We start from the raw sequence: 20769 nt of genomic DNA on the forward strand, positions 1-20769 counted from the left end.
GTTGAGGCAGGTTCAATGTTGTTGTTTAAAGTTAAATTGGACAGCTATATGGACAGGAAAGGAATGGAGGGTCATGGGCTGAGTGCAGGTCGGTGGGACTAGGTGAGAGTAAGAGTTCGGCATGGACTAGAATGGCCGAGATGGCCTGTTTCCGTGCTGTAATTGTTATATGGTTATCTAACCAAGTTCCTTTTTCCCGCCATATCTCATATCTTTCCATGCATCTGTCCAATGTTCCTGGATGTCAACATCTCTGGGGATCTATCTTGGGCCCAATGTACTGATGCAATTACAAAAGAGGCATGACAGCAGCTATATTTCATTAAGAGCTCAAGGAGGATTGATATATCACCCAAGACTCTTGCAATTAATATATCTGTACTGTGGAAGAGCATTCTGACAGGTTGCTTCTCTTGTCTGGTATGGAGGGGCCACTACACAGGATCAGAAAAAGCTGCAGAAAGTTGCAAATTCAGCCAGCTCCATCATGGGCACCAGCCTCCCGAGCATCAAGGACACCTCTGTGTCCTCAAGGCAATGCCCCAAAAAGGCAGCATCCATCATGAAGGACCCCCCCACACCCAGGACATGCCGACTTCTCATTGCTACCATCAAGCGGGGGTACAGGACCCTGAAGCCACTCGCAATGTTTTAGGAACAGCCTCATCCCCACCACAATCAGATTTCTGAACGAACAATAAATTCAGGATGTAATGAGCACTTTGGCCCTGTGCAGGGAGCCAGACAGCGTTGGGCACAGGGGTTTCATTAATCATTTAGAGTTTCCTGTGTTTTATCTCGAGTGATTCACTCTTTGTAATGTGGTCTCCTGGTGCTTTCTGTTTAAACTTTTGAAGTTTATTTTGATAGGATCGGGGATGCTGTGTTACTTGTATTATTTAAGTGGGTGCCAGATTAGTGCTAATCGCGGGGTCCTAGTTTTGAGAATGTTACATCTCGTGGTGTCACCGATTGACTGTTGGAATTATCATGAATAAATTCTGTTTGCCGTCTTTACATCAGAGTCTGTCTTTCCTCCGCACTTGGGTTCCGATATTGCCAGCGCACATCGTGACACAGATACACTGCCTCAGTACTTTTTTCTTTTTGAACTACTTAATTAATTTAATTTTACATTTTTTATTGTACTTATAGTTTTTATAATTATGTATTTCAATTTACTGCTGCCATATAACAACAACTTTCATGACAGAACCTAGTGATATTAAACCTGATTCTGACTCTGAACTTTCATTAATATACCTGCTTCAGCAACTTCCTCTGACAGCTCAATCGCTGGGCCACCCTCAGTTTCCTATAATTTTCTCCCCCTTTTATCTTATGCCTGTGCTCTCTAATTCTTGATTCCCAAACCCTGGAGAAAACACTGTGGCTTAGCGGTGACTGCATCACCTTACAGTGCCAGTGATCACCGATTGAGGTTCAATTCCTGACGCTGCCTGTAAAGAGTTTGCACGTTTTCCCCATAACTGTGGGGGTTTCTTTTTGGGTGCTCCGGTTTTGTCCCTCAGCCCAAAGCCATACTGGTTAGGGTTAGTGAGTTGGGGGTCATACTATGTTGCTGCTAGAAGCATGGTGACACTTCCAAGCTGCCCCCAGCATGTCCTCGAATGCAAATGACACAGTTCACTCTGGTTTGATGTACTGGTGTCACCCATCTTGTAAAGACATGGTCTAGAAGAAAGCAATGGAAAACCACTTGTGTAGGAAAATTTACCAAGAGCAACCATGGTCCCGAGACCACCATCGCCCAGGTCATATGACACTGCCCATAATGATGATGATTACTATTCATTTCTTTGTATTTACCTGTGAACATGCTCTCAAAGTCCAACCAGATGTCCCTGTCATGAGAGGTGGAAATGGGTAAGGCCGGCCAACAGGCTCTGGTGAAGCTGTATAGACCAATCCCCTGTACAGTGGATATAATGGATTACAGAAAAATCGATGAACTCCAACCATAACATCAACTTTGTACAATGGAGACGGGAGGTCATCGATGGCTGATGATCCACTGGGAGCTAAGGGCCCAAGAAGACCTGTGAATGCCCGAAAGGAAATCAATCTGAGGTTGTATGTGGTGAAATGTGTGTACCTTGATAATAAATTTACTTTGAACTTTGATACTTGCTAAGCAAAGGTTTCTTCCAAGAGATTGACAACCTTGTCGTAGGGTTTGGAGGCTTGCGTGTCTCAACGACCCAGAGAGCTATGTTGGCTAGTGTCAGGGCCTTGTGCTTTGGCTCTTAGTAGTGTCACCCAGTCAAAGGGTAGAGGCCAGACTAAGAGTGGTCCATCGGCCTTCCAAGTTCAGGGGTTCAGCTCAGGGCTAACAACTCTGACTGGTCAAACAAAATTGTTACGGAAACAGCAATGAAGAATTCTTCAACATCTGAGTGGCCAAGGACAGACAGAGATGGAGGACTTTCATTGCTTCCCTAAACACCAGTAGCGTAACAGGCAATAAGTAAGTAAGTAAGCAAAGGCCCTGTGGTAAGATACATACACAATGGGTAAGGCAGCCTAATTGCCCACTCAATTCTAACAAATGTCTCAACTGCCTGGAAAAGAGTTTATACAACAGCTTACTTTGTCCAAGAAGTGAGCACTTCAGGCATTTTCTCTGCAGTTGTTGCTGTCAGTAGTAGACTCCAGTGTAAGGCTGAAGGTCACTAAAATGGAAATTATAAACCGCTGTCTAATCAGTTTGGAAATGAAGAGTTTTCACGGTAATTTTGAACAGCTGCATCCCCACTGCTCCAAGGGCAGACACTAGTGTTGGGAAACCAGACGCACTGAGCAATGTGCCCAGACACCATCATGTGCTGGCAAAGACCCAATTTCCCCTGCACCACATACCATCAGTGAGTACAATGTGATTCACTGAATAGGACTTTCATCCTCAACTCTGCCATGGATGACCCCAATCTGGGCTGCGAAAGGAGGGTTGGACATGGGTCTGGCAACCCCATCTGGTATAAACCCAGCAATACAGAAACACCAACTGAAACTTTGATGATCTCATCCCTGGGAAGAGGAAGGATCTTTGATAGGTTACACCTTGATGGACTGAAAGACTGGCCTACGACAGAGGACTCTGGTGAGCTGCTGTTGGCAGCCTATGCCTCAGAAGAGGTAATGGGCTGAAGGGTCTTTCAACCTCGATATCACTCGGTTGTGGGTTCAAGTCCTGCACCATTGGAGTTGATAGGAAACTCTTGGCTGATTTTGAGGGAGTTGATAAGAATCAGAGAGTGTATGCATTTTCTTATGAACTGGTGACTGACACCTGGATGGCCTTGCTTTGAGAAGATGGGTGCCACAGTAATGTTACAGTTAGCACATAACGCTATTATGGCTTAGGGTGTCGGAGTTTGCATTTTAATTCTGGTATCCTCTTTAAGCAACTTTGTATCTTCTTCCTGTGTGTGCATGTGTTTGCTCCAGATGCTCTGGTTCCCCCTGCAGTCCAAAGACATACCAGTTGGTGGGTCAGTTGGTCATTGTAAATTGTCCAGTGACAAGGCTAGTGTTAGATCTGTGTATTGCTGTGTGGCACAGCTCAAAGTGTCAGAAGGGCCTGAAGGGCCTGTTCTGCGAGATTGTGCTGGGCAGCCCAGAAGTGTCGCCATGCTTCCAATGCCAACATAGCCACCCCACAACTCACTAACCATAACCCATACGTCTTTGAATGTGAAAGGATATCGGATCATGAAGAAGAAACTCACACAGTCACACGGAGAATGTACAAACTTCTTCCAGACGGCGGCAGATATCAAACCCTGGTCAGTGATCACTGGGTTATTTAAGGGCAGTACAGTAGTGTAGTGGTCAGCACAACGCTTTACAGTACCAGTGACCCATGTTCAATTCCCATCGCACAGTAGTGTAGTGGTTAGCACAACGCTTTACAGTACCAATGACCCGGGTTCAATTCCCATCGCACAGTAGTGTAGTGGTTAGCACAACACTTTACAGTACCAATGACCCGGGTTCAATTCCCATCACACGGTAGTGTAGTGATTAGCACAACGCTTTACAGTACCAGTGACCCGGGTTCAATTCCCATCACACGGTAGTGTAGTGGTTAGCACAACGCTTTACAGTACCAGTGACCCGGGTTCAATTCCCACAGCACTGGTCCAGTGGGTATAAGAATAGCATGTACAGGGGGTTTGGTCTCTCTACTTCATCCCCAGGACCCACTTCACAGTGAGGTCGTGACCTTCGCTGAGGAACCATTGGGAAAATTTGCTCCAGACTTAGACAGCCCGCTCCCACTCTGATTGATCGTCAGATTTCTGAGTGGTCCATGCACACTATGCCTTTCTTCCTTTCTTGAGGCATTATTTATTTATTTATTTATTTTGTAGTTTATTGCAACTTTAGGTCTTTGCTCTGTGCTGCTGCTGGATTCCTCACACGTTCCAGAGAATCAGAAACAACAGAATAGAATCAGGTTTAATACCACTGACACTTGTCGTGCAGGAGCAAAACCACATTGTAATACACAATACTAGAAACTGTGAATGACAGTAGGAAATACATATACATATATATATTAAATAGTTAAATAAGTAGTGTAAGGAAAGTAGTTCACGGACTCAATGTTCATTCAGAAATCGGATGGCAGAGGGGAAGAAGTTGTTCCTGAATTGTTGAGTGTGTGTCTTCAGGCTCCTGTACCTCCTTTCTGATGGTAGCAGTGGTAGCATCTTTGTAACTGCATCAATATGTTGGGTCCAGGTTAGATCCTCAGGGAGATTAACACCCAGGAACTTGAGCACATCTCCACGGAGCGTTGTTGTAGGAAAGCAGCATCCATCATCAGGAACCCCCACCACCCAGGACGTGTTCCCTCCTCACTGCTGCCATCAGGACGGTGGTACAGGAGTCTCAGGACCCACATCACCAGGTTCAGGAATAATTATTACCCCGCAATCAGCAAACTCTTCAACCAAAGGGGATAACTATACTGAACTTCACTTGCCCCATTACTGAAATATTCCCACAATCTATGGACTCGCTTTCAAGGACTCGTCATCTCTGGGTTTTATATGGTGACATATATGTACTTTGATAACACAATTTACTTTGGTAACTGTTCATTGCAATATGTAATAAAATACTCATAGATTACAATAAGAAATTATATAAAATTAAATACATAGATCAAAACAGGAAACAAATAGTGAGGTAGTATACATGGGTTCATTGTCCATATGAGATGTGCTCTGGAGAGCATTGTAACTGGTTGCATCACTGTCTGGTACGGAGGGGCCACTGCTCAGGACTGGAAAAAGCTGCAGAAAGTTGCAAACTCAGCCCGCTCCATCATGGGCACTAGGCTCCCCAGGAAGTAATTACTTATCTTTCATCCTGCTGTTTTACTGGAGAGCCCACTGTACGTCAATTTGTGCTCTGCGTGCCCCTTAAATGCAAGGACTTCACTTAAAAACATTTACACATAAACCAAACATGGTTTACCTGATTGACTGCAGATTGTTTACCCAGTTCTGGGCAAGTCCTTCACAACTCCTCACGGCCAAGGGGTCGGGAAACTGGAGGCTCCTCGTGCTTAGAGCCTTCCTCAACCTCAGAACCACCTGCAATGCTTTTCAGCAGTCATGGTTGTAATGCAAGTAGGTTGTAACGTTAGAAGGTTGTAGCGTAAATAGGCTGTAGTGTAAGAAGGTTGCAAGCCATTGTGGGAGTGCACCCCTTAATTTGCCAGAGAGAGGCTGCAAGACCAGGCTTAGAACAGGTTGAATTGCTACTAACACAAAGGAGGCATGACAGCCCCTCTACCTTCTTAAGAGTTTGAGTAGATTTGGCATGTCATCTAAAAGTTTGACAAACCTCAGTGGACAGTATTCTGGTTAAATTATGATAACACCAATGCCCAGAATTGAAAGACTACAGAAAGTGTGGCTGCAATAAGAGTATAAGACATAGGAGCAAAGTTAGGCCATTCGAGCCATCTGCTTTGCTATTCCATCATGGCCAATTTATAATCCTTCTCCCCAAACCTTTGCCAGCCTTACTGATCAAGAACGGGAACATTAAACTGGATGCCAACCGCTGTAAAACAAGATACAGATATAACATGATTTGAAACTTCTTCACTCAGAAAGTGGTGAGAGGGTGGAACGAGCTGCTAGTCCAAGTGTTGTATGCAAGTTTGATTTTAACATTTAAAAGACATTTGGGTATGTGTATGGATGGTAAACAGTTTAAATGGCTCAGCACATTCTAGGTGGGACAAAGGGTCTGTTTCAGTGCTATACTTTTCTGTGACTCTGTGACTAATTCAGTTTTAACTTAGATGTCATTCTAAGTAACTCAGACATTATCTAAAAATGTACCCACTGTGTTTTTAGTAATTGAATTGCGAGTATACTGATTTGCACTGTGTGGAGTCGCCGGTGCAACTCGTTGTCCTCGGCATTGACAATAAACCTCCAATGAACTAACTAACTAACTACCGACACAGTACTTTCTCAGTAACTGAGCACTATTTGTTACTACCTCAATGGACGTACAATATGTATAGAATGTTTATAATAGGGCTGTATGTAGGGTGTCAGAGAGGGGTAGCACCCCTGGTGAAGGGGCTTGTCATGTCAATTCCGGGCCAGCTCACTCACCTTTGGTTCTCACCGGATGCTCATCTCTCACCTGTGGCTCCAAGGAGCTGTTTGCATGTGACAGCGGCCACTCCCCGGTACACTGCTTCAGCATGCAGGTTAAACCAGGGGAGGGTAGCCAGTGCCCTCACACCCCAGTGAGATAGGGACATGCCTGTCCCAGCATGTGAAGTCGGCTCCAGCGACTGAAATAGAAGTGATTCTGATCTGGGTCTCTATTAGTGACCGAGAGTGGGAAGGGATCAGGGAGAGAGATATACGTGATTCTGATATGGGTCTCTATTAGTGACCAAGAGTGGGAAAAGGTCAGGAAGAGGGAATCATGGTTGGGAAAAAGGGAAGGAGAGGGGAGGGAGCTGGAAGCACCAGAGAGACATTCTGTAATGATCCATAAACCAATTGTTTGGAATCAAATGACCTTGCCTGGTGTCTCAGGGCTGGGTGTGCCTCAATCCTGCCTCCCCCCACCCCCACAAAGGGCATTCCTTCTCTGCCACCTGTCCTACACCTCCCCCCCACCCCACGGCACTCCACTTTTGCCTGGCAAACCTGTTGGAATTCTTTGAGCAGATAGCAAGTAGGATAGATGAGGGGGATGTAGTGGATGTTGTATATTTGGATGGTCAGAAGGCCATTGACAAGGTGCCACACGCGAGGCTGATTGCCAAGTGAAGAGCCCGTGTTATTATAGGAAAGTTACTGGCATGGTTAGAGCTTTGGCTGATTGGTAGGAGGCAGTGAGTGGGAATAAAAGGATCCTTTTCTGGTTGGCTGCCAGTGACTAGTGGTGTTCCGCAGGGGTTGGTGTTGGGACCACTACTTTTGATGGTGTATATCAATGATTTAGATGATGGAATAGATGGTTTTGTTGCCAAGTTTGCAGATGATACGAAGATTGACGGAGGAGCAGATAGTATGTGGGAAACAGGAAGGCTTTGTAGAAGAAATAAATGTGAAGAATATTTTCAAAACTGGGAGAAAATCCAAAAATCTGAGATACAAAGGGACTTAGGAGACCTTGTGAAGAACACCCTGAAGGATAGCTTGCAGGTTGAGTTGGTGGTGAGGAAGGTAAATGCAATGTTGGCATTCATTTCAAGTGGTCTACAATGTAAGAGCAGGGATGTAATGTTGAGGCTTTGTCAGACACTAGTTAGGCCTCACCTTGAGTATTGAGAACAGTTTTGAGCTCCTGTGCTGGCATTGGAGAGGATTCAGAGGTTCACAAGGATGATTCCAGGCATTAAAGGGTTATCATAGAAGGAATGTTTGATGGCTCTAGGTCTGTACTCACTGGAATTTAGAAGGATGAGGGGAGATCTCACTGAAACCTTTCGAATGTGGAAAGGATGGTTCCTAAAACTCTTTAGCTTCTGGACTAGTTCCTGAGGATTGGAGGGTGGCTAATGTAACCCCACTTTTTAAAAAAGGATGGAGAGAGAAACCGGGGAATTATAGACTGGTTAGCCTAACATCGGTGGTGGGGAAACTGCTGGAGTCAGTAATCAAGGATGTGATAACAGCACATTTGGAAAGCGGTGAAATCATCGGACAAGGTCAGCATGGATTTGTGAAAGGAAAATCATGTCTGACAAATCTCATAGAATTTTTTGAGGATGTAACTGGTAGAGTGGATAGGGGAGAACCAGTGGATGTGGTATATTTGGATTTTCAAAAGGCTTTTGACAAGGTCCCACACAGGAATTAGTGTGCAAACTTAAAGCACACGGTATTGGGGGTAAGGTATTGATGTGGATAGAGAATTGGTTGGCAGACAGGAAGCAAAGAGTGGGAATAAATGGGACCTTTTCAGAATGGCAGGCAGTGACTAGTGGGGTACCGCAAGGCATAGTGCTGGGACCCCAGTTGTTTACAATATATATTAATGATTTAGATGAGGGAATTAAATGCAGCATCTCCAAGTCTGCGGATGACACGAAGCTGGGTGGCAGTGTTAGCTGTGAGGAGGATGCTAAGAGGATGCAGAGTGACTTGGATAGGTTAGGAGAGTGGGCAAATTCATGGCAGATGCAATTTAATGTGGATAAATGTGAAGTTATCCACTTTGGTGGCAAAAACAGGAAAACAGGTTATTATCTGAATGGTGGCCGATTAGGAAAAGGGGAGGTGCAACGAGACCTGGGTGTCATTATACACCAGTCATTGAAAGTGGGCATGCAGGTACAGCAGGCGGTGAAAAAGGCGAATGATATGCTGGCATTTATAACAAGAGCATTCGAGTACAGGAGCAGGGAGGTACTACTGCAGTTGTACAAGGCCTTGGTGAGACCACATCTGGAGTATTGTGTGCAGTTTTGGTCCCCTAATCTCAGGAAAGACATCCTTGCTATTGAGGGAGTACAAAGAAGGTTCACCAGATTGATTCCTGGGATGGCAGGACTTTCATATGATGAAAGACTGGATGAACTAGGCTTATACTCATTGGAATTCAGAAGATTGAGGGGGGATCTGATTGAAACGTATAAAATCCTAAAGGGATTGGACAGGCTAGATGCAGGAAGATTGTTCCCGATGTTGGGGAAGTCCAGAACGAGGGGATCACAGTTTGAGGATACAGGGGAAGCCTTTTAGGACCGAGATTAGGAAAAACTTCTTCACACAGAGAGTGGTGAATCTGTGGAATTCTCTGCCACAGGAAACAGTTGAGGCCAGTTCATTGGCTATATTTAAGAGGGAGTTAGATATGGGCCTTATGGCTAAAGGGATCAGGGGGTATGGAGGGAAGGCTGGTGCAGGGTTCTGAGTTGGATGATCAGCCATGATCATACTGAATGGTGGTGCAGGCTCGAAGGGCCGAATGGCCTACTCCTGCACCTACTTTATTTTTCTATGGTAGGGGAGTCTAGGATAGGAGGGCACAGACACAGCTTAGAGGGGAGTCCATTTAAAACAGGGATATGGAGAAATTTCTTTAGCCAGATGGTGGAGAATTTGTGGAATTTGTTACCAAAGGCAGCTGAGGAGGCCAGGTTGCTGGGTGTATTAATGGTAGAGCTTGATACGTTCTTGACTGCCCATGGTATCAAAGGTTATGGGGAGAAGGCTGAGGAGTGGGGCTGAGAAGGGCAAAAAGGATCAGCCATGATTGAATGGTGGAGCAGACTCAATGGGCCAAATGGCCTAAATCTGCTCCTATGTCTTGTGGTCTTATGGTTTACTCCACTCTCTGCAGCACGGTTTGCTCCGCTGTGTGATGAGCTGAGGCTGAGGCTGCAAGCCACCGCTGCTCCAGGCTTCGTGTCTATGGACTGACTCACTTTCACTCTGAATGCTGTTGCTTGCTTTTATCATCTGCACTATGTGTGTGTTCTTCTCTGCGCATTGGGTGTTTGTTGGTCTTTTTTAATGTGTTCTCTCTAGTTTCTTGTTCTGTGGCTGCCTGCAAGCAGAAGAATCTCAAGGTTGTTTAATTTATACATACTTCAATCAGAAATGTACTTTGAACTGCTTTTGAACTTTGAAAGTAAAGAAATACAAAAGAACATATGAAAGACTGTAAACATGAGTGCTGATGAGTGGCAATAAACAATGTTGAATGTTGAACAGACAAAGACTGACAAACAACCAATGTGAAAGAGAAGAAAAATCATACAAAACACAAAACGTACTGGGAACATGAGTTGTAGAGACCTTAAAAGTGAGTCTGTAGGTTGTGGAATCAGTAGTGGTGAATGAATTATCCACGTCAGTTCAGTAGCCTGGTGGTTGTAAGGTATTAAGTGGGAGAGCATTTTGGAGATAGTGATCACAATTCTATCTCCTTTACCATAGCCCTGGAGAGGGCTACGAACAGACAAGTTAGGAAAGCATTTAATTGGAGTAAGGAGAAATAGGAGGCTGTCAGGCAAGAACTTGGAAGCATAAATTGGAAACAGATGTTCTCAGGGAAGTGTACAGTAGAAATGCGGCAAATATTCGGGGATATTTGCGTGGAGTTCTGCATAGGTATGTTCCAATGAGACAGGGAAAGGATGGTAGGGTACAGGAACCGTGGTGTACAAAGGCTGTTGTAAATCTAGTCAAGAAGAAAAGAAGAGCTTATGAATGGTTCAAAAAACTAGGTAATGATAGAGATCTAGAACATTATAAGGCTAGAAGGAAGGAGCTTAAGAAAGAAATTAGGAGAGCCAGAAGGGGCCATGAGAAGGCCTTAGCGGACAGGATTAAGGAAAACCCCAAGGCATTCTACAAGTATGTGAAGAGCAAGAGAATAAGACATGACAGAATAGGACCACTATAGTGTGACAGTGAAAAAGTGTGTATGGAACTGGAAGAGATAGCAGAGGTACTTAATAAATAACTTTGCTTCAGTATTCACTACAGAAAAGGAACTTGGCGATTGTAGGGATGACTTGCAACGGACTGAAAAGATTGAGCATGTAGATATTAAGAAAGAGGGTGTGTTACATAGAAACATAGAAACATAGAAAATAGGTTCAGGAGTAGGCCATTCAGCCCTTCGAGTCTGCACCGCCATTTATTATGATCATGGCTGATCATCCAACTCAGAATCCCGCCCCAGCCTTCCCTCCATACCCCCTGATCCCCATAGCCACAAGGGCCATATCTAACTCCCTCTTAAATATAGCCAATGAACTGGCCTCAACTGTTTCCTGTGGCAGAGAATTCCACAGATTCACCACTCTCTGTGTGAAGAAGTTTTTCCTAATCCCGGTCCTAAAAGGCTTCCCCTTTATCCTCAAACTGTGGCCCCTTGTTCTGGACTTCCCCAACATCGGGAACAATCTTCCTGCATCTAGCCTGTCCAATCCCTTTAGGATTTCATACGTTTCAGTCAGATCCCCCCTCAATCTTCTAAATTCCAACGAGTACAAGCCTAGTTCATCCAGTCTTTCTTCATATGAAAGTCCTGCCATCCCAGGAATCAATCTGGTGAACCTTCTTTGTACTCCCTCTATGGCAAGGATGTCTTTCCTCAGATTAGGGGACCAAAACTGCACACAATACTCCAGGTGTGGTCTCACCAAGGCCTTGTACAACTGCAGTATTACCTCCCTGGAGCTTTTGGAAGGCATCAAGTTAGATAAGTCACCAGGACTGGACGAGATGTACCCCAGGCTACTGTGAGATTGCTGAGCCTCTTTGCATCATCAGTGGGGGCAGAAAAGGTTCCAGAGGATTGGAGGGTTACAGATGTTGTTCCATTATTCAAGAAAGGGAGTAGAGATACCCCTTTGTCTTTCACAAAACCATATTGTTCTTTACCTATTTCAGCTAGTATCTTACTTTTAGCTCTTGTCATCAAAATTCTTAGAAGTATATTGGTGATATGACTCATTAAACTTATGGTCCTATGTAATTCACATTCTATTGCTCCAGCTTTCTTAGGAAGAGTGATAACTACTGATTTTTTTCATCTCTTCTGGTATTATTCCAGTCTCATAAATGACATTAATTAAATCAGTAAGTTTTTCAATTCCATAATATTCAAGGGCGATAATTTGTTCTATAATTAATTCATCAGGACCTGCTGCCTTTCCTTTCTTCATTACGAATTTATTGCATCACGAATTTCAGATTTTAAAATACTTGGACCTTCAACGGTTTTCTTAATTTCTGGTTTTTCGTCTCGATCGTCTTCAAACAATTCCTGAATATATTCAGTCCATGTGTTCATAATCTCATCTTTTTCCATGATAATGGTACCGTTCTTTGCTTTCAAACATCCACCTGAAGAACAGAGGAGCTTTTTACCAGTGATATTCTTGATTTGTTGATGGAACCTTTTTGGATCAGTAATAGGGATTCTTTCTATTTGCTCACATTCCTGGTTTAACCATTCTTCTTCGGCTTTTTGACATAAGCTTTTAACTTTTTTATCTAAGGACTTATATTCTATAGGATTTGCTTTCTTCCATCTCCCTTCTTCCATTAGATTTTTGATTTCATCTGTCATCCATTTATTCTTTGTGCTTTTTTCTTTTTTAGGAATCACTGACTTTGCTGATTCTACCAAGGCATCCTTTAGAGAGTTAAATTTCATTTCTACATGATTGCTATCATCTTCAACAGATTCTATTTCTAGACTTTGAAATCTATTCCTTACTTCAACTGTAAATTTTTGTCTTAAATTTTCATCTATCAGAACGAGCTATTCAAGTGCAAAAAGATTTGTTTGTTTGTTTTATTGACTACACAAAAGCATTTGATAAAGTGAAGCACAATAAGTTATTTGAAATATTACAGAAAACTCTAGATCTAGATTCAAAAGACCTCCGCCTAATCAGAAATCTGTACTGGGAACAAACTGCTGCTGTAAGAATAGATGGAGAAGTCAGTCAGTTTATGACAATCAAGAGAGGCGTTAGACAAAAGTGTGTTTTCTCCCCTGGTTTATTTAATGTGTACAGTGAAACAATATTACAAAAAATAAGAGACATCTTGGGAATCAAAGTTGGCGGTGAAAACATCAATAATTTCAAATATGCGGATGACACTGTGTTAATTGCAAGTACGGAGGAAGAACTACAAAACTTAATTGATGTGGTTATTGAAGAAAGTGCAAAAATGTGTCTATCTATCAATTGCAAAAAGACAGAATGTATGGTGATATCCAAAAAGAAGGAGAATCTTATTTGCAGGCTGAGAATAAACAGCGAAGACATAAAGGGTTAATTAGCAATCTTGTCATGAGAGGCCCCTTGGGTAAGAGTGACCATAATATGGTGGAATTCTTCATTAAGATGGAGAGTGACATAGTTAATTCAGAAACAAAGGTTCTGAACTTAAAGAGGGGTAACTTTGAAGGTATGAGACGTGAATTAGCTAAGATAGACTGGCAAATGACACTTAAAGGATTGACGGTGGATATGCAATGGCAAGCATTAAAAGGTTGCATGGATGAACTACAACAATTGTTCATCCCAGTTTGGCAAAAGAATAAATCAAGGAAGGTAGTGCTCCCGTGGCTGACAAGAGAAATTAGGGATAGTATCAATTCCAAAGAAGAAGCATACAAACTAGCCAGAGAAAGTGGCTCACCTGAGGACTGGGAGAAATTCAGAGTTCAGCAGAGGAGGACAAAGGGCTTAATTAGGAAGGGGAAAAAAGATTATGAGAGAAAACTGGCAGGGAACATAAAAACGGACTGTAAAAGCTTTTATAGATATGTAAAAAGGAAAAGACTGGTAAAGACAAATGTAGGTCCCCTGCAGACAGAAACAGGTGAATTGATTATGGGGAGCAAGGACATGACAGACCAATTGAATAATTACTTTGGTTCTGTCTTCACTAAGGAGGACATAAATAATCTTCCAGAAATAGTAGGGGACAGAGGGTCCAGTGAGATGGAGGAACTGAGGGAAATACATGTTAGTAGGGAAGTGGTGTTAGGTAAATTGAAGGGATTGAAGGCAGATAAATCCCCAGGGCCAGATGGTCTGCATCCTAGAGTGCTTAAGGAAGTAGCCCAAGAAATAGTGGATGCATTAGTGATAATTTTTCAAAACTCGTTAGATTCTGGACTAGTTCCTGAGGATTGGAGGGTGGCTAATGTAACTCCACTTTTTAAAAAAGGAGGGAGAGAGAAACCGGGGAATTATAGACTGGTTAGCCTAATGTCGGTGGTGGGGAAACTGCTGGAGTCAGTTATCAAGGATGTGATAACAGCACATTTGGAAAGCGGTGAAATGATCGGACAAAGTCAGCATGGATTTGTGAAAGGAAAATCATGTCTGACGAATCTCATAGAATTTTTTGAGGATGTAACTAGTAGAGTGGATAGGGGAGAACCAGTGGATGTGGTATATTTGGATTTTCAGAAGGCTTTTGACAAGGTCCCACACAGGAGATTGGTGTGCAAACTTAAAGCACACGGTATTGGGGGTAAGGTATTGGTGTGGGTGGAGAGTTGGTTAGCAGACAGGAAGCAAAGAGTGGGAATAAATGGGACCTTTTCAGAATGGCAGGCGGTGACTAGTGGGGTACCGCAAGGCTCAGTGCTGGGATCCCAGTTGTTTACAATATATATTAATGACTTGGATGCGGGAATTAAATGCAGCATCTCCAAGTTTGCGGATGACACGAAGCTGGGTGGCAGTGTTAGCTGTGAGGAGGATGCTAAGAGGATACAGGGTGACTTGGATAGGTTGGGTGAGTGGGCAATTTCATGGCAGATGCAATTTAATGTGGATAAATGTGAAGTTATCCACTTTGGTGGCAAAAATAGGAAAACAGATTATTATCTGAATGGTGGCCGATTAGGAAAAGGGGAGGTGCAACGAGACCTGGGTGTCATTATACACCAGTCATTGAAAGTGGGCATGCAGGTACAGCAGGCGGTGAAAAAGGCGAATGATATGCTGGCATTTATAACAAGAGCATTCGAGTACAGGAGCAGGGAGGTACTACTGCAGTTGTACAAGGCCTTGGTGAGACCACATCTGGAGTATTGTGTGCAGTTTTGGTCCCCTAATCTCAGGAAAGACATCCTTGCCATAGAGGGAGTACAAAGAAGGTTCACCAGATTGATTCCTGGGATGGCAGGACTTTCATATGAAGAAAGACTGGATGAACTGGACTTGTACTCGTTGGAATTTAGAAGATTGAGGGGGGATCTGATTGAAACGTATAAGATCCTAAAGGGATTGGACAGGCTAGATGCAGGAAGATTGTTCCCGATGTTGGGGAAGTCCAGAACGAGGGGCCACAGTTTGAGGATAGAGGGGAAGCCTTTTAGGACCGAGATTAGGAAAAACTTCTTCACACAGAGAGTGGTGAATCTGTGGAATTCTCTGCCACAGGAAACAGTTGAGGCCAGTTCATTGGCTATATTTAAGAGGGAGTTAGATATGGCCCTTGTGGCTACGGGGGTCAGGGGGTATGGAGGGAAGGCTGGGGTGGGGTCCTGAGTTGGATGATCAGCCATGATCATAATAAATGGCGGTGGAGGCTCGAAGGGCCGAATGGCCTACTCCTGCACCTATTTTCTATGTTTCTATAAAACAAGTACAGAACTTTTGCTACTTGGGAAGCTGGGTGACATCAGATGGCAGGTGCGACATGGACATCAAAAGAAGAATAGGGATGGCAAATACACCTTTACGAGAATGAAGAGTATACTGACCAACACTAAACTAGGCATGACAACCCGCCTCAGAGTACTGAAATGTTATGTCTATCCAGTTCTGTTATATGGCTCAGAATGTTGGACAATATCTAGTAACATGAGGAAATGAATTGAAGCAGCAGAGATGTGGTTTTTGAGGAGGATGCAAAGAATATCGTGGACAAAACGAATATCTGACGAGGATTTAATGAACAGAGCAAACGCAAAAAGAGAAATAATGTATGAGATCCTGAAAAGGCAAATTAACTTCATTGGACATGTGATTAGGAAAGAGGAGTTAGAATGCACGGTAATTATGGGAAAGATTGAAGGGAAGAAAGCAAGAGGAAGACAAAGACATATGATAATGGAGACAGCAGCCAGAGAACTGGAAATGAATACCAGTGAATTGATCCACTTGAGCCGAAACAGGAGTGTGTGGGCCATGGCAGTCAAAGCTCCAACTGGGCATGGCACCTGATGATGATGATGATGATGAGAGATAGCCCAGGAAATTATAGACCAGTGAGTCTTACTTCAGTAGTTGGTAAGCTGATAGAGAAGATCCTGAGAGACAGGATTTATGAATATTTGGAGAGACATAAAATGATTAGGAATAGTCAGCATGGCTTTGTCAAAGGGAGGTCGTGCCTTACGAGCCTGATTGAATTTTTTGAGGGTTTGACTAAACTTATTAATGATGGTTGAGCAGTAGATGTAGTGTATATAGATTTCAGCAAGCCATTTGACAAGGTACCCTATGCAAGGCTTACTGAGAAAGTAAGGAGACATTGCTTTGCGGATCCAGGACTGGCTTGCCCACAGAAGTCAAAGAATGGTTGTAGATGGGTCATATTCTGCCTGGAGGTCGGTCACCAGTGGTGTGCCTCAGGGATCTGTTCTGGGACTCCTACTGTTCGTGATTTTCATAATATTGGATGAAGAAGTGGAGAAATGGGTTAGTAAATTTGTTGATGACGCAAAGGTTGAAGGTGATGTGGATAGTGTAGAGGGCTGTCAAAGGTTTCAGCGGGAAATTGATAGGATGCAAAACCGGGCTGGGAAGTGGCAGATGGAGTTCAAACCAAATAAGTGTGAGGTGGTTAATTTTGGTATGTCAAATATGATGGCAGTATATAGTATTAATGGTAAGACTCTTGGCAGTCTGGAGGATCAGAGAGATCTTGGGGTCCGAGTCCATAGGACACTCAAAGCTGCTGAGCATGTTGACTCTGTGGTTAAGAAAGCATACAGTGCATTGGCCTTCATCAATTGTGGGACTAAATTTAGGAGTTGAGAGGTAATGGTGCAGCTATATAGGACCCTAGTCAAACCCCACTTGGAGTACTGTGCTCAGTTCTGGTCGCCTCACTATAGGAAGGATGTGGAAACCATAGAAAGCGTAAAGAGGAAATTTACAAGGATGTTGCCTGGATTGGGGAGCATGCCTTATGAGAACAGGTTGAGTGAACTTGGCCTTTTTTCCCTTGGAGTGACGGAGGATGAGAGGTGACCTGATCGAGGTGTACAAGATAATGAGAGGCATCAATCCTGTGAATATTCAGAAGCTTTTTCCCAGGGTTAACATGGCTAACACGAGAGGGAACAGTTTTAAGGTGCTTGGAAGTAGGTATAGAGATGTCAGGGGTAAGTTTTTTATGAAGAGAGTGGTGAGTGCGTGGAATGTGCTGCCGGTGATGGTGGTGGAGGCAGATACGATAGGGTCTTTTAAGAAACACCTGGACAGGTACATGGAGCTTAGTAAAATAGAGGGCTATCAGTAACCTTAGGTAATTTCTACGGTAAGAACATGTTCGGCACAGCATTATGGGCTGAAGGGCCTGTATTGTCCTGTAGGTTTTCTATATTTCTATGTATTCACTGGAGAATGCCTTGGCAGTGAGTGAGAAGACTTCCCCCCCCCCCTGCCACCACCCTTTAGGCAGTGACTTCCAGACCCCACCTATCTCTTACTTGGCCCTTCCATTGAGAGAAAGGAGTATAGATAGAACAAAAATGGTTAATCAGTCCAGATCAGTGGATGCAAATTTATAGTAGATTCCAGGTTCTGTCAGAGGAAACCTGTGATATTTAATCTCAAGTTACATAATGTGAGACTAACCTCCTTCCAAGCTAGATGAATCTGGTAATCTTCCCTATAAACAACTGACAAGACTTCACTGTTTAAACTTGCCATTGTTGGTTACTACTCCTCAACCATCAGGCTCTTGAATGAAGTGGATAACTACATTCACTTGCCCATCCATTGAGATGTTCCCACAACCAATCTTCTCACTTTAAGGACTCTTTATCTTGTTATTTCATGTTCTCACTATTAGGGTGGATTCTGGAGTAAATACAAATTTTGACAGTAACCAGTCTTCAGACCTGAACGTGGATTGTAAATTGAATTTAAACTGCAGCTCTGAACAATGATCTTCCATTTGACCGCAGAGCCTGCATATGCATGAATGCAGCCCAGAGTCAATGAGAACTAATATTCTTTTTGGGTGACTGGAGTATGGGTGTGAAGAAGACGTGTTTAAAAACTATATGTAATTCAAAGGAAGCATTGTAGATACACTGTAACTATAGATCTGTTCTGCTGTTACCTTTGACCTTTAGCATATAAAAATATCACATAATATTGCGTCAGGCAGGCCTCTTCCTCAAAGTGTCTCAAATATGATGCCTGTTACTCGTATTTGCTAAATAAAACACTTCTATATCCACTAGCTTCAGTGTCTCTCCGGTGACTTCATGCACGTCACAACACTCGTTACTTGTTGCTATTTATTTATATTTGCATTTTCACAGTTTGTTGTCGTCTACACTCTGGTTGATCTTTCATTGATCCTGTTATAGCTGCTATTCTATAGATTTGCTGAGTATGCCCACAGCATCTCAGGGTTGTGTATGGTAACATATATGTACTTTGATAACAAAATTCACCTTGAATTTTAAACAGTCTTGTTCATCCACTGCAAACAAGGAAGACTCCAGTTTGTGATGCTTATTCATACCACTGGACCCGGACTTTTCAGACTCTGAATCAGGTTTAGTTTCTCTGGCGTATGCTGTGGATCTTGTGAACTTTGCAGCAGCAGTGCAACGTAATACAAGATTACAAACAGATAAAAACTGTGAATGACAGTAAGTATATACATATATGTACAGCTGCAAGGAAAAGTTTGTAAACCCTTCATAATTACGTGGTTTCTGCATTAATTACTCATAAAATGTGGTCTGATCTTCATCTAAGTCACAATCATAGACAAACCTAATCTGCCTAAACTACTAACACACAAACAATTGTACTTTCCATGTCTTTATTGAACACATTGTTTCTTCATTCACAGTCCAGGTTGGAAAAAGAATGGGGACCCTTGTGTTTAATAACTGGTAGAACCTCCTTTAGCAGCAATAACTTCCACCAAATGTTTCCTGTAGCTGCTGATCAGACTTGCACAATGGTGAGGAGGAATTTTAGACCATTCCTCCATACAAAACTATTTCAGTTCATCAATATTTCTGGGATACCTTGCACGAACATCCCTCTTCAGGTCGTGCCACTGCATCTCGATTGGGTTAAGGTCTGGACTCTGGCTTGGCCATTCCGAAACACAAATTTTCTCCTTTTTAAATAGTTCTGTGTGGTAAACCATGTATATATGTTGTAACTCGGTTACCTGTCTGGACACACACCTCCTCTGACTGCCCCTGTGGCTCCTCCCACAGAGTCCTGTATAAAGGTGTTCACCTTGCCCCTCCCCCTCGGTCCGGGGACAGACACTCACTGTGGAGGTCGTATTGTACAGCGAATAAAAGCCTTTCAGTATTTTACCAAACCTCAGTCTCTTGGAGTAATTGAAGGTGCTTCAATTTTATTCGCTGTACATTTTAAAACATGGAACAGGCCCTGAGACCAGACAAATTAGACCTCGATCCGCAAATGCCTGACGCTGGAAACGCTTTCGAACTCTGGCTGGCCTGCTTCGAAGCGTATCTAGAGGAGATTAAAGCGACCGACCCCGTAGCGAAGCGCAGAGTTCTACTCTCCAGGGTCAGTCCACGGGTCTATTCGCTGATCAGAGACCAGCCAAGCTACAACGGGCACGATGAGCGCCCTCAAAAGACAATACCTGCGGCCGATAAACAGCGTCTATGCTTGGCATCGCTTAGCGACACGGCAACAACGGTCTGGGGAATTGAGTGCTGAGTTTGTCCGGGCCCTACAGACACTCGTGCGGGCCTGCAATTGCCAGGAGCTGACGGCGGCGCAGCATGCAGAACTCCTAGTGAGAGACGCCTTCGTCACGGGGACCAGGTCAGTGAACGTGCGCCAGCGGCTGCTGGAAAAAGCCGATCTTACCCTAAGTTCGGCGATCGAGCTGGCTGATATGCTGGAGGCCGCTCTGCATAACTCTGAGGCTCTCCAGGCACGCGATTCCCCGATGGTCTTGTGGGCGCCGCAGATTCCGCAACCCGCCGGCGAATCGACCTCCGCTGCCGCCAGTCGTGAGTCCGCGAAGTGCTACCTCTGCCGACTGGAGAAGCACCCCTGGAAATGCTGCGCGGCCCAACAAGCTACCTGTTCCAGCTGCGGAAAGAAAGGCCACTTCGCCAAGGTCTGTAGATCAAAACCGCGAGCAGGATCGAGCAGCGCCGTGTGCGAGACGTGGGGGTCGCCATCTTCCCTGCACACTGCCACCACGTGCGAGACATGGGGGCAGCCATCTTGGTCGGCACCACCTCCCACCGCCTACGACCAACGGGTGCTCATGGGCCACCCCACCGCGCCGGACCAAGACAGCGACCCCACCCTGGCTTCCGTGACCCTCGACCAAAGCGCTCCCCACCAGCTCGCAAGGTCAATGATGGACATCCTGGTGGAGGAGCGCAGGACAAGCTGTCTGTTTGACACAGGCAGCACGGAGAGTTTTATCCACCCGGCCACAGTGCAGCATTGTGGACTCATGATTCGGCCAGTAAGTCAGAGAGTCACCATGGCCT

The sequence above is a fragment of the Mobula birostris genome, chromosome 22 (assembly GCF_030028105.1).
Source record: "Mobula birostris isolate sMobBir1 chromosome 22, sMobBir1.hap1, whole genome shotgun sequence".
In the NCBI taxonomy this organism is placed as follows: Eukaryota; Metazoa; Chordata; class Chondrichthyes; order Myliobatiformes; family Myliobatidae; genus Mobula; species Mobula birostris.